The sequence below is a fragment of the Macrosteles quadrilineatus genome, unplaced genomic scaffold, assembly GCF_028750875.1.
Source record: "Macrosteles quadrilineatus isolate MER2022 unplaced genomic scaffold, UCM_ALF_1.0 Scaffold_2__2_contigs__length_208266976, whole genome shotgun sequence".
Lineage (NCBI taxonomy): Eukaryota > Metazoa > Arthropoda > Insecta > Hemiptera > Cicadellidae > Macrosteles > Macrosteles quadrilineatus.
The window spans coordinates 2,217,756-2,223,501 of NW_026542595.1; positions in this window are offsets into that span (position 1 = coordinate 2,217,756).

Below are 5,746 nucleotides of genomic sequence, written 5' to 3' on the forward strand. Positions count from 1 at the left end.
GCACTAAGCAAGCAGGCAGGCCCAGGCACGGAACGGAGAGAGAGGTGGAGGTGGAGGAGAGCCAGAGCCAGGCCAGCCGCATGTAGTCCTAGTCCATGGTGGAAGGAAAAAACATAGGTGTGCTATTCCCACATATTCTGACGTCACTCGGATTGCAAACAAAAGATCATCTGATTGTAACCGTCAAATAAGTATATGTGTTTGTTTTGATTTGGTTGTTATTGTTTTTATTATTATAAAAACAATAACATTCAAATAAAAACAAATACATACTAATTTGACAGTTACAATCAGATGATCTTTTGTTTGCAATCCGAGTGACGTCAGAATATGTGGGAATAGCACACCTATGTTTTTTCCTTCCACCATGGTCCTAGTCCGGTGTTCCACCAAGGCTGAAGTTGGCTGTCGAGCATCTGACGAATGCTAGGCCATAAAACTGCCAGGACGAAACAATAGGAACACTCGCTTCAACTTACAACAGACCTCAATGTGAGACGGTGAAACTAATAATTTACCTTAAGTGTTAGCTCACCGTTTATCAACTAACATACCATGTTCACACGGCATTATCAAAGGCTCTCCACCTATGGAAATCATTTATATTTGTTACAAAGTCTAGTTTCAATAACTATTAATGACATATTTTAAGCTTTAGACCTGCCACCACCTAGGTTGTTGCTGTAGAAGTCATCGTCGAAATTTAGGATTTATTCAATTAGCTCATCGTTGTATCGCTTAACACGCCATGTTTACACGGGATTATCCAAGGCTCTCCACCTATAAAAATCATTTTTAATTGTTTCATAATCTAGTTCCAATAACTATTAATGACATATTTTAAGCTTAGATCTGCCACCACCTAGGTTGTTGCTGTAGAAGTCGTAGAATCTTAGGAGTTGTTCAATTAGCTCATCGTTGTATCGCTTAACACGTCATGTTCAGACGGGATTATTTAAGGCTCTCCACCTATAGAAATCATTTTTAATTGTTTCATGGTCTAGTTCCATTAACTATTAATAACAAATTTAATATCTTACATCTGCCACCACCCAGGTTGTTGCTGTAGAAGTCGTTAAAACTTACGATTTATTCTATTAGGTAGCGCACTGTTCACCCGTCCACTTAGCACGCAATCACACGGGATTTTCCAAGGTTCTCCGCATGAATAGAAATGATTTATTGTTTGATGTTTTATTCCTTTACCATTAAAATGTTTTATGCGTTTATAGTAGCATCGCCATTTGTTAGTTAATCTCAATATTGTTTTCCTACAGTTACCTAACAATGTACATGTTCTCTCACTCTCACTGATTTGAGAAAGCAAAGTGGCCAATTCGCTCATCAGTGAGACAATGTTAACATTGTCTTACTCTTGACTCTAATTACTTTGTCTCACTCCAGATTTGCAACGTGAAGGCACGAAATAGTGAGCGCGTAACATGCAGGCAACGTCGTATGCGCGCGAAATGTTGGCAGCACTGGATGTAAATCAGCTGGTCAGCTGTTGTACTGGATGTATTTGTCACTTCACATTAAATGTTATATTAAAATTTCACTTCTGTGTAAAAATATGTTATGTTTCTTCACCAATTTATTTGTTTTATGTTAACTGTAGGAAATAGTAGTTTACGCAACGATTGCGTTAAGTGAGTCTTTACGACACGAGTAGAAAATTTAAGGCACGAGCCTTGGCGAGTGCCTTAAAAACTTCTACGAGTGTCGTAAAGACTATTAACGCGAGTTGCGTACACTACTTTACCTACGACCGTTTTTTTAATTACTATCAATCTGGATTTAATTACTAACAATAACTACTGATAACTTTTTAGAGAGGTTATGTTTTCGTGTATTGTCATTGCCACTGAAATTGATGCAACGACTTGTTGTATAATCAGCTGATTTCCTGTAATTACGTGTTTGTTAAACTTCGTTAAATATTACATTAATAGTAGCATTCTTACCATAAATAATATTGTATCAGGTACAATTCGGCAAATATTTCATTTATTTTTGGACTTCCACCAACTTAATTAAGAATACGCGAGTATCAACATGAACAAGTCGGATCAACAATTAAATTGGTCAAATGATCAGCTGATTAGTTGACGTTCGAAGCATTACAATTTTAATTATATTCTCTCAATACTTGAACCTCATTGGTCCGTTACCTGTGTGGATATGAGAAAACTATGCGGATATGAAATGAAACTATGCGGATATGAAAGTAAACAGCTGTAAAGTGAAACTTTTCAATTCTAAGAACTGGACTGAAATGGCTACTTTAAAAAACGGTCGTAGGTAAAATATAATGTGCAACTCGAGTTCAAAGTACAATTGACTCACTCGAGAGAAACCATTCAAGGATTTCTCTCGAGTGAGTCAATTGCTCACTTTTCTCACTTGTTGCACAAATAACTATTTCATAAAAATTAACATACTCACCCTCGTGTTTACCATGCTCTATACTACTTACTGTGCAGGTGCTACAATCAGCAGTTTCCTCATTGCTGCTAGATGTGCTAGTCCTCAGCGGAGACTGGAGAGCTCTCCCCGCATCTCTGCAGTCAGGATCCTCTCACACTTCATCACCCTAGGTGTAGTTCCGTTTTGGGGTGATAGCCTTGGGGGGAAGGTGATGTGGACGGGCGGGTAGCGCGGGGTCATTATGCGCGCCTTCCTGAAAACATCGTGTAAACAAACTACTACTAAAGACGCGACTCCGCACCTACGCACGCGCAGCGGCAAACTTATCTACCTTTGGACATTGACTAAGGAAATAAAATGTTTCCCTTGTCTGTGCCTTGGACATCGAGAAGTACGAGCCAGGGCTAGAGATGTACATGTATATGTATATCTCTACTCTAGCCCTGAGTACGAGCACAGAACATATATCGATCTTACATCACTGGCTGTGAGAAGCCCTTGTGGCGAGCGCAACTAATTAAATGTTTGTTAATATTAATAATATGAGTAACATTATGCCTTGGCATTACGGATATTTCCATTAATACAATGACCTTCAAAACCAGCTTTTAAATTTTTTCTAGCGTTTGCCGTTTCGACTGTATTAATTGTTATAGAGGAGCTAAAATTTTTTTCACCACACTATGATGTTTTAGCTGTTTTACATAAGTTAATTGGTGGCTGAAAATTACGTTTTGCTGGACATGCCAGCTGTCATCGTCATTTGGGGACAGAGAAGGTTTTTATATCCCTAGGGCCGCAAAATCAGCTGCCCGCTTGCTTTCTTAAAACATGAATGCATATTCAAGACACATTATTGTGGTGAATGGTGGTGGTATAGTGTGGTGAAAAATAGCGTTCGTGCCACGGACCGAAATGGTTTTACAGCTCTCGATCGTTTTAAGTTCGAGACGACTATCTGGAGCCGGTAAAACCTCATTTTCGGCACTAGGTACGAAATATACTATATTTGCATATGATTACATTGAATAAAACGATGGAAATTTTAATAGGTAGAGGTTAAAAGGTAGAGGTTAGTCTATGTTTATAGTTAGTAGGTAGGCCATACATTCAATCTAATACATAATTATATGAAAAGAAACTCAAATAATCCTTAGATTTCCCACATACCTCTGTCTTAATCTGATATATATGCTTGAAATAGATTTAACATCCGCACACATTAAAAACTAAAAAGTAGAAAATAATTTATAAATAAAAACTTGTTTAAAACAAAACGTTTTGAAACGCACTAAAAAGTAGAAAATAATGTTTAAATATGTGGAGAGTATAAATACTTGTAAGATTTAAAACGAAAAACGTGGGGTGCATGCAGTTGATAATAATACATTAGTTAAATAGGTTAAGGTAATTGTAAATTATCTATTGCATGCACCCCACGTTTTTCGTTTTAAATCTTACAAATATTTATACCCTCCACATATTAAAAAATTATTTTCTACTTTTTAGTGCGTTTCAAAACGTTTTGTTTTAAAACAGTTTTTATTTATAAATTGTTTTAAACTTACTTGACCAAAAAATGAAAAAGTAGTAGCCAACAAACTTTTTATGTCACATATTTCAAAATTCATTTAAAAGTACCGACTTTGATTGAATATTTAAAATAGAAAATATTAACTTTTAACCTTCCCCATGAGTTGCGAATCTACAAAAATGTCGAACTCATTGTGTTGCTGAAGTGGCAATCGATAAAATTTGTTGATTACCGTAATACTATTCCCGTTGCATTTTACTTACATTTATAGTCAGTGAAATTACGTAACTCACTAACCTTGTAACTCGTATACAAATGGAAAGATGAGATTCTGATGTTTAATTGTATTATAATAATGAGCCTTATAAAGCCTCGCCTCCATTGACCGAACAGCCATGTTCATCGTTTAGTGTTCGACTGACATTTCGTACTTCCGCTGTAATCACTGTAGTTGAGCACTAAAGTGAAAGAAAACGTCGAACAAAATCAGTTGAACCATGTACGCACAAAACTGCCAAACAAATAGGCATTCTATTTATGTGAACCAAATATATAATTGACATTGGATACTGCAAGTAGACATTTAACTTATGATAACCAGATGAATCATAGACTTTGGTTCCTTCAAGTAGACAATTCATTTACGTGAACCTGAGTTTAAAATTGACTTTGGATACTGCAAATAGACATTCCATTTATGTAAACCAAATATACCATTTACTTTGGATACTGCAAGTATATATATCTCATTTACGAGAAATAGATGTATCATTGACTTTAGAAGAGTATTTCATCAATATGCTAACTCCGCTCAATATTGCAAGCAGACAACTGCATTGTACACCTAGTATATAAGTAGATTTCTTGATTTCTACCTTATTGCAGTGGTACCACCCGTTTTTTAGGGTACCTATCTATATATATAAAAGACAAAGCCCTCACTGACTCACTCACTCATCACTAATTCTCTTACTTCCCATTTACCTAGGAGGCTGAAATTTGGTACACTGATTCTTTAGGCATTAAATACGAAAACTAAGTTGATTCTGATTGGACTCTCGGGCTCCGCCCCAGTGGCTCTGGAGTTTCCCATGTTAACCTTATGAGTATTCATGTTTAAATGGAATTAATGAATCTTAACAGCTGTTTCAATTAAACAAGTTGGTTCTGTTCTATGATGTTCAATAGCATTAAAGTTACAAGGATTACCAACAGGGTGCAGCACTATTATTTTTTTTATTTATGACAACAGCTAATTTGCAATCAAAAGGTGAGTGAGTGTAGCGAACGAGCTCCAACGTAGGTGAGTGAGCTTAGTGAACGAACTTCAGCAAACGAGCTCACTTATGAAGTTAAACGGGGCAAAGCCCGAGGGTACAGCTAGTTTTCAATAAATTTATGCCTAGTACCAATTAATAGAAATTATATTTTCTTTCAGAATATCACCTCACTTTAGTCGGTTTTCCCCATCATTTAAAAAATAAATATTTTGCAAAATAGCAACAACAAAAACAAATCAAGCCCTGCACACCAGAGCGATACTCCGTGCAATACTGGAACGGGCGCGATACTTTTTCTTGGAAATTGTTTTGCGATACCAGTGGTCCGTGCGATACCCTGGTGGCTTATGGAGCCGCACAAACCAGAGCGAACCATACGCGATACCGAGACGAATGCGATACCGTAGCGATAGTATCGCGGTAATCAATCAATTTTTACGTGTTCGTAAAGTGGCAGAGCGACTATTGTAATAGTTGCAGTCGTAAAACACGTTTTATTCACTGA